The sequence below is a fragment of the Ruditapes philippinarum genome, unplaced genomic scaffold (genome assembly GCF_026571515.1).
Source record: "Ruditapes philippinarum isolate M1 unplaced genomic scaffold, ASM2657151v2 ctg2310_1_1_1_1, whole genome shotgun sequence".
NCBI classification, from domain to species: domain Eukaryota; kingdom Metazoa; phylum Mollusca; class Bivalvia; order Venerida; family Veneridae; genus Ruditapes; species Ruditapes philippinarum.
In genome coordinates this window covers 72,473-83,088 of record NW_026861144.1, presented here as the reverse complement: position 1 = coordinate 83,088, position 10,616 = coordinate 72,473, and positions in this window count along the sequence as shown.

Genomic DNA, 10,616 nt, shown 5'->3' with positions numbered 1-10,616 from the left:
TATCTGTTGGTTAACACTGTTAGCTTTGAAAATTGTATACTTATAGCAGTTAATTAAACGCCACCTTTCCTTGTTGATCTTGTTTAATATATTTTACAGCATCAAATAAAATCTCATAACCTGAATAGGCAAATAAAATATTTAAGTTCAAATATTTGCGATGTTCTTCTTCAGTCCTCTGGTCTAAATGAAGTATGGTTATATCACGATTCAGTAAAAATTAAATATGAATGTTATTGTTCCAGTATGACATTGAATGACAAGAGACAAGTACGTGTATATAGGTATTTTTTAAACTGAATTTAAGATATTCAGTTCTACGGACATTTTATGGAAGATAAAAAGATCAAGTTTGAGTAGTCTAATTATATCAGTCTTTTATAAAATACAATTATGGAAATACACTAGCCAAATTTCGTCTTTCTCTATATTAACTCAACATAGAAGTCAGTAAAATTTCACGCGATTAACATAATTTACTAGGCTAGCTTATACTATAATTCTCTTCTTTTAAAATCGTTGTTCCAGCTTTGATTTAATAAAACGCATTTGATACTACTTAATATTATTCAGCTCTTTATGTATTTTAATAATAGAAAAATCAACATTGCCTATTAAATTATTTATGTCGCTCTAAAATATTTCCAAGACGTTTTAAAATCATTATATGGAAGGTTGTTTTTAGTGTTATATTTGCTTTCGCTGTCATACTTATCTTTGACTTATCTAAGATTTTCCCTACACAACCAAAGAAAACGTTTTAAAAGCCCCTCTTCACAGGTAGATACAAAGTGAAGAAAATAAAGTATCGAAAATATCTACTGCAAATTTACTTGTAATCTAATATATGATCTTAAAATATCGGAAAATATCATAAGACGGCTACATAACGATGAAGCGATATTTTTCAGCAATTACATTAGTACTTAAGATAAAGTGTGTAATATGTGTATCGCAGCATTTATAAGTGGAAAAAGACTTATATTTATGTATATTTATATATCAAGAATGCTCATATTTATAGCAGTAATTGTACATGTCTAAAATTGTAATTTTTGACAGTAAATGTTCGAAATCTATATTTAAAAATCATTTCATTCTCGAACATTGAGAACTAAGAGAACTTTTTCATCTGTTTCATCTAAAAGTGTTAAACGATTGTTACCCGACAATTTAGTTTTGCACATCCTATGACAACAACAACATAATTATTGCAAAGTTTATGAATGTAGATTCGCCTATTAACAAGAAACAGTTTATTGATACTACAAGACAGGACGCTGCCAGACTTTGTTGTGATTAATGCTTCCGAGGGATCACTTTGTTTCCAGAATCAGGTATTAAAGAAAAAATGATATTTACGAAAACTGCCGAATAAACAGATGTAACCATGTTAAAAGTGAAGAAGAAATTCATGTATAGGTGTAACAATTGTATTCTTTTGAATTTTTATAATGCCAGGCAACGTTGTTCAAAGCAAATAGTGTCTTTAATGTCGAGCATTTTATTTTTATTCTCAAGCAATTTGTGTCAATAACGCTTTCCATGAAATAAATTTACGATTTTAAAAGCTTTTAATTGTGTTGTTCAATTTTAATGTTGTGTGTAGGTGCGAGAGGCGTCCGTGGTCGGCTTGTTAAGGTCGTTGCCTACAAACCACTTGCTCATAACCGTTGTAAATAAATGACATATGAAATATTTATACATTTTAGAAAATAATTTACATATTCCATGCAGGGCTCTAAACATAATTTTAAATTACACATTTTAATTTTGAAATTTACTAGATAATAAATAATTTCCACTTATTATCGTAATGCTATGTTCTCACCGCCGATTAGATCAACTCAATCGTCCCGATCACATGAATTCCCCGATGAAGCGCGACTCCTACACAACCTCAAGTCGACCCTTCGATGTTTTTCGACTTCTTCTCGACGACTACCCGACCAACATCCCGACTTCTTTTCGATCACCCAGACCTAAACGCGAGTCATACACGATCTCAACTAGACTAACTGGACTTTTGCTCGAACGTTGCCAGATTTCCATCCGACCAGATCATAATGATCGTAATCGAGTCGTGAAAAGTAGTGTGTAGAAGTCGAGATGATCGTGTACAGATTGGGTAAGAGACCACACTAAATCGTTAACCCGACCGAACCAGATCGTTACACGATTTATTCTATCAACTAGATCTTCTACTCTATCACTATACGATCGCCTCTCGATCGCTTATCTACTCGATCGCTACTCGGAATCGTTCTTGACAGGCCAAAAAATTCAGGTAGGAAGCCATGCCGACCAAGGTAGACCGCTCTGACGATCCCCGATCACGCATGCAGATCGAGCTTGACTTGTAATCGATCGCTTGTTCGTGTTTGATCAAGTTGTTCTGATCGGCGGTGAGAACACAGCATAATCTACACTACATTTTGATGTTTGATTGCATATAACACGCGTACGAGTGAAATATTTCAGATTTGCAAACACCAAATAGCAATATGAATATTTCTGTTTCTGCTGTCTGAACAAGCAACACGAATCTTTATCACGAACTTTTATTCCCATTCACTCACTTCTAACAAACAGGTATTGACAGTAATGTATTTATGAGTGCAAGATGTAACGAAATTTCCAGCTTTCGCATGGACACAAGATCACTATGTTCAAATACGATATGGCTCTTATACATGTTCTCGGTAAACCAAAAACCGATTTAAAATTATTTTCATTTCTTTTTCTGTCATTAATTAATATTATACAATTATTGACTGGTGAGCCATTGAATATGATGTGATATTCGCCTCGGTCAATATGTCATCTGCCGGTGAATATCACATCATATTCAATGGTTCACTAGTCAATAATTGTTTTATTGTATGAATAGGCTAATAAAATTAAAATAATCACAAAAGTACAACCTTTTATTTTATGCTTTTCAGTAGATTACTGATTTATCCGTGAAAATTATATTTGATAATTTCACAGTGAAAATTATCAAAATATAATTTCACACTTTTCAATGACGAAACTACTTTTTTAAGATTTTCCCCATGTGATACCTCAATTTTATTTTGTCTGACTATTCCGTCAATATCTGGCTGTTTAAAGAAAAGAAAAGCTGAAATTGATAAATAACTTATATGTCAAAAGTAATAAAAAGAAGAAAACTTACAGTACTTACAGTTTCTTCTTTTCATTCAAATTACCAATCACCAAATACAGTCGACATTGTATTAAGAGACCACTCAAGGGACTGCCAAAAAGTGGTCTCTTAATAAAGTGGTCTCTCAATAGAATTCTGGAAAATTCGAGACTTTTTTATTACAAGTCATTGATATAATAACATCTTTTTATGAAAACAAAAACTGTACAATATTATGTAGATCTATGTATTACAGTTCCATAATTGCATTTATGTCTTTTTTTAAAAAAAAGTAATCAATATGTGTTTGTTTTTATTACAAATTTCTGTACAAATGTGATCTACGCTCATAATACTATCAACAGGTCATTTTGACCATGAAACAAAGTATATTGCCTTACATATTTTTAATATGTTCATACACATTTCCTGCTGAAAATACTTTCGAATCATCAGCCAGAGCTCCAGATAATTTTTTATACAATGAGTTTTAAACTTCTTGAATTTTTCAGCAATTAGTTTTCACACTACCCCGATTCCAAATTCAATAAGGTTGGTACATTGGTTCTTGTTGCTTGGTCATGTTGGGGTTGCGTTCATTGAACGCCGCCTTTCCTTGTTGATCTTGTTTATCATATTTTAGAGCTCTAGGAATTTTTGTCTTTTTTTTTGTCGAAGGGATATATTTAATTTGGTACTGCATGTATTTTATAAAGCATCAGATAAGCAATTACACCATCAGCTCGTTTCTGTAAGGTTTAGTCCACTACGTTCACGATTTTATTTCGACTACAAACGATCAAATTTGCTATTTACTCAGACTCAATTCCATGCACGATTTCCTCATTCAATTTATCCGGTCTTATTAGTTGTCTGTCATTTTTCGCTCGTTCCGACGTCATTTTCGATAAGGGAGGTCACTCTGAGCACATGACAAAACTATGCAAATGCGGTGTTGTAATACGTTAAAATATGTACCAATAAATATTACGATCGGAAAAAACCGATTTTGAAACGATTGCAATTGTTATTCAATTATTTTTTGAACTACAATTATTTGTGACCAATGTCTATGAAAAATATTTGTTTGTTTGCTTGTACACATCAAACCTACTCGCTGATTACATAGGTGAGAATGCCCGTAGGGACGATTGTTTGTCACGGCCGTTTAATAGATACTTTAACACTTAATTTTGTACATTTGGGCCGACATTTAGTGGCCGCTGGCTGCGATATAAAATCGTCGTTTAATGGAATTAAATTATATAGTAAAAATCATCGGGAGGGATTTTATGCGGCCGCTTAATAAAAAAGTCGCTTATTAAAGGTGGACGCAAGTACGATGCCGACTGTATCGTCTCTATAATTTTTTGTTTCATTTTACAGTCTGAAAAATACATTCCTTCCACATGCAAAACTGCTCTTGATGACATTTGGGAATATTTAAGTATCCTACGAGCAAAAACTGCCGTATGCTTTATGAAAACTTGAAAAGAAATGGCAGCTTTCAGTCGAAGAATATGTAAAACAACCCAGCGTTTGTAAGGCTTCGTAGTTTTCCAATTTCCTATCCACTTTTTTAAATCTTTACACATCTGTCAACACTTATTTATTGTCTGTTACAATCCTTATATAAGTTTTCTTTCTTTTAAAAAGGTGTATGACTTACAAAATGAAACGATATCCCTCTGAATCAAACACAATTATTTTCCTCCAGTGAAATACACAACTTTAAAAATGGCGACCGCTTACATTTAACATAGCCAGGTCTAATATAAATTCGCAGTTAGTAACAAAAATATGGATGGATGGTTGGACTTTTTCTCCTACTAGAATTGTTTGTTTTTATTATTTAAACATGCGATCAGACATATTTTTTTTAATAAAATGAATACTATCACCACCATTTAACGTTGATTGTGGAACTTATTTTTCAGCCCATGGCTTCTTGTATTTAATGAGAAATTCGACTTTTTTTAGGCTCTAAATGGGGAAACAGATTTTAATATCAACATAAATATTAAGGAAATTTCGTTTTAACTTGTTTTTAAGCATAAAATAAAAAGAAAATTTGTTTGTTGTGTAAGATGTAATTTTATTTCATCTCGTGAACTTTAAAAACAGTATTCTCACTCGTGGCTACGCCACTCGTGAGAATACTGTTTTTAAAGCTCACTCGATGAAATAGAATTTCATCTTACACACAAACAAACAAATATCCTCTCTATAATTATACATGTACAAATTTTGCTTCGTTGCACGGTTAAAAAGACGCACGTGTTAGGCGTGCAACGACTACGCGAACGCTGCGCATACAAAAATAATTCAAGTTTATACTCATCATTGCGGTGTAACTTTTAAATATAATAGTAAAGTATTAATATTTTAATCGAGAAATATGCCATAAGATACAAAAAGCAACAATTATTTACTTTATCAACACGCGTAATAAACAGCCTACGGTGTATGATCATTGAATATGAGTCTCAATCTTTTTTTAGACTGGGAAAATCCAATTCAGTCAGTAAATATGATACTACACCCAGTAAATATGATTTTATAAAAAGTTATGTTGACTGCTGTTTGGACCAATGAGTTTGCAGCTATATTTAGATCATATAATAAAGAATGATGATTCTTAACAGAAATGTCAGGTAATTATCAAATAGAGAATCGATTCATTAGAAAAACAAGTGTTTTTTACTTGATCCTAACTGGGAAAGTACATTTGCATTTGCACACACGTCCTTGGTATGAATTATTAATCAAGTCATTGACTACAATGACACTCCTTCAAAAGGACAAACATATCTACGTCACGAAGTCTTTGAATAGAAATGGTTATATTTGTTTTTATCAAAGCCTGTTCAATAAATGAAAAATACTATTGAAAACGGTGAAAGTATAACATATTACAGTCGGCATGTGCTTTAAAATAATCATAAAGTAGAAAATGTTTATTCAACAACTTCTTTACATGTACTTGTAAAACACCAGATTGAAGTTTGTTGCATAAATCTTAATACTGCTATTTTAGGCATGTCAAATTACTTCAATTGTAGGAAAGAAATACATGCAACGATATGTCTAGGTTAAATGCCAAATCAATAAGTTATATGTTTAATCCGAAGTTGATATGCGTGCCCATGTTTTTCATGGTAATCCGTTTATATCCAACCTCTTATGAGTAAATGATTTGATTCCATACTGATCAACACAAACGGGCATTATGATAGAATACTTGCTTTGTACAAAAGGTTCAAATTGATTGTAGAACTAAACAGTGAACCTGACGTTACGTCTTTTTTTAAATAAAATTTATTTTGTTTATCTAACTTTATAATTCTATCACTACTTGCCATACAGTTTGGTCAAATTTATATCAAACGGAAAATCTGTGACAACTGAAGTAAATTAAAATACCCGATTCTATTTAACTGCTTTATTTATTAATTCGAATTAAATGATATAAATCTTCACGGTAATAAAATGTTCTATTGTATAAATTAAAACAACTATTATTTGCAGAAGAAGGTATGAAAAACGTGATATTTTTAACAAGAGATTGTACATATCAAAAATGTTTTAGACATCTGTTTGTTTTTAACACAATACTACCAGAAATGCTATAACCCGTTTGTTACCCAGTCATATAATTTTACCAAAGGGATACCTCACAGTTTTCGTGTATTGATGAGAAGATAATAAATAGTTTGTGTAGTCAAAGCATTAGATTAGAACTGGTATTCTTTTATTTAGATCAGTTAACGTGTTAAAGCAGTCGAAGACGATTATGATAATTAAAATATTTCGTAAAGGTATCAAACGATTACTTATGTCTTTTATATGCTTTGTGTGAAAAGGTACTTGAACCAATCCTTTCATTAAATACAGTATGAAAACACCGTAATGGTAAAATCAATCCATTTCTATAAACATTTTGAGCATCAATAACATTCCGGTATTCAGTCTTTATAACTCGTATATATATCTTGTAAACATGTCATCAAAAGTAAATGAATGTTGACCTTGACAGAATGCCATGAAACATTGCCCAAGTATAATTGTTTTATTTGCACAAATACTGTTGTTTCTAGTTAACCTTAGAAGTTAATAGTCTGGGGGAAAGTATGAAAAATGATGTTTATGTATGATTTCCAAAACAAAACATGCTTTTCTTCTCACATTCTTTTAAGTTCAAAAGGATTGTACTGATACAAAAATATACGCGTTATAAAGACGGATTTCAGGGACATTATTTATTTAGTTATACTTATTCGTTTTGAAGTTACTGAATTGAAATGATTCATCTCGCAGAATAATATAGATGAATTATGTTTTGTCATTGGAAACATTATTGTTTTAAAGTAAACGGAGTGGTGTTTAAATGCAAATGTTCAATTGACATATCTTGATATCGAACAGGTGATGAGAATACGGAGAAATAAGCAAATGTATGAAAATATGACCATTCGTTCTGTTGTACCTTTCTTTATGTTCTTAATGTTAATGATTTTCTGTCTTCCTTCTATTATTTCTTAAAACATTTATATTCGAATAATATGTTTCACGGAACGTTATCTAGATAATATTTCAATGACAAAACATCATAATGCTATTTTAAAAGCTGTTTTTACTTCTTGTACTGTTTATGCCACACAATTATATTTAAATAGTAAAAAGCATTCGTTGTCATGACAATAGAGTTTATATTGGTTCAAAGGCATAATTAATAATCATAGTTAATTGTATATAGAAACATCCGCAAACTCCTCTTTTCTCCATCTTTTTCTTTATTATTTTCTATCAATTGCATACATATATTTGTATTTTTTATTTCCTTCATTTCCTTTCATTATAGGGTTTGATTAAATTTATAATAAGCCATGTATTATATGAACATATTGCTTTTGTTAAAGGCGAGGACTACCATGAGTAATTGTAGCTCTCGGTCCAATTCCTTTTGCTTTAATTGTAAATTATTAACATGTATATATTACCATGAATAAAAATAAAAAGGCATAATTTATACCATATTGAACGCCCACTAGTTGAAAATCAAGCATTTACACATATTCTTTTTGCAAAATATATATTATTTTTAAAAGACACAATATAACATTCCAAACAATGATGCGGTGTCATAAAATGTATTAAAAGATGATAAATTTCATGTTTCTTGTTTTGTTCTTTGTTATGATTTTCTTCGAGAAAAGATGAACATAGACGCAAAAGTAAAATGCAACCAGTCTGAAAGATGATTGAAATATGAAACTTGATATGATTAAAATCAATATTAATCGAATCATTTATACATTTTTTTTCTAAGGTAAATATTATTTGAAAAATCATAAAATTAATGATATAAACAATTTTAAACTGTGATAGAGAACATCAACACTAAATGATAGGTCTTATTTTACCTTGATTGAATTTTCACGTGTTGGATGATTTATTGCTCATTGTAAAATGGGTAACTGTTGTTTTTTGTCAAATGAAAGAGTACCAATCTTGACATACCAAGAAGATACAACCAACATTGTTTTCCTAGCGTGATGGGCAAAAAAGAGGCAATTCAAATAATGAATCGACACAGACCAATCAACAACATGATCACATAAATAACATTCCAAGCACTTAAGGTTTGATTTAATGAAATGTCTTTTCTCTGGCTGTAAAATACACTTAATGTATATCTTTCCATCCTTTTCGTTGGTTTGACAATGTGTTCCATTATGTGTGTACTTGTTCTTTAACATATCATCAGGGATATAAATCAATTGTTAAATAAAAGGCTCGAACTGTGGCCTGATTGTTACTTGTATTTACAATTGCAATTAAATACGAAACATTGTATGAAATAAAATGCCAAATGTCATATTTTTCTGAATGCATCACAATTGATTTCTTATTCTTAAATCGTGTACCAAAATAAGTGATTTACAGTTTCGAACTTAAATACAATTTTTTTAGTGCAGAATCGTTTGTTTTGTCTGGTTATTCAACTAAAATAAATAATATAAAATTATAAAATAGACATAGGTTAATTGCTGTTTTATTTGACTTTTATTGCAGTAAAATGAGTTCTCTAGGTATTGAGTAAGACCTGGTGCAATTTCAAAACCTTAATACATACATTTGCAAAAAGGTTTTAAAAATGTATAAGCAGATGTTAAAAAACACACTGTCATGTATTCGTTTATGTTCACATATCGTCCGGCGTTATCTACTGAGGAAATTTCAACAATTTTACGAGACAAAAGTGATCATCAAATTGAGTTTAGACAAAATATGAACATTTTGGCAGTAAGATTCAAAGCAAATCAAAGGTAACTTCAAATTCTGTATTCAATGTAGATCATTTTTCAAGGCAGACACATGACAATTGTAAAATGGTTTTGTATGAAAGTTCGTTTCATATAATTTTTAAAGCAAAAAAGACCTATAATTTATTTAAAACGCCAGACCTTCATTATTTCTGAAGAATCATTCTGTAATGAATTATTAATAAGCCGACAATGTAGCCGAAGAACTGTCAATGAAAGAATTCTAAGCGGAACTATTTATTCGGATGTGGGGCATTTTAATTACATTTCAAGGCCTGTTCGTATTAATGATACTAGTGTCGAACTGATGATATCACACACTATCAATTGAAACTGTTTCATTTTTCCAAGTTATTATGTTTAGATATAATAGGACAAACCTTTAATTATCTTTGTTTGCTGTGTCGGGAGACTCATGCTCATGCAAGTTTGGGTAGGGTAGGTAGGGTAGGTACTATATTTCATTCAAATTACTTTTTCCAATTAAAATACAGAGTTAAACAAAATTTAACTGTTAAGAGTCTGTTTAAAATTTAGACCCATATTATAAGTTTAATTCATAATGTATCCCAGTTTGTATCTTTACAATAACAAAACATATTTACCTTTGCTATTTTGTTACTAATGTACATGTAATATAAATTGTATGATTGAAAAGTCAATAATAACAAGGGAACACAATGATATATCTCATCTGTTTATGCATGCATTACATTTGCATTGTGTTTTCAATTATAAAACATTCGTAACCTTTTAGGAGTCGCAATTGAAATTCCCTCTTACCGATTCCTGCATTAGATGTATAGTTGCAAAGAGAGAATGATGATCTACCGCTGTTTTATAGATTGGACATTATACTTTACAAGAAAGAGGAACGTATTTGACATGTTTTGTATGCAAGCACTTAAAATGTGTAATATCTGCTGAGCTTTTATTAATAAGAAAATTAACATTACATTTATCAATTGTAAAATTCAATTAATATAAACTTCTTGTTTTTGTCATAAAGAAAATATCTGTAATTAAAATATTTTCACTTGAATTAACCAAAAGCATGCTCTCATATCTAATGTTTTGCAAAACGCTTCAATGTGCAGATACGAATGCAACAAACTGTAATACAAAATACAAAATTATTAGAT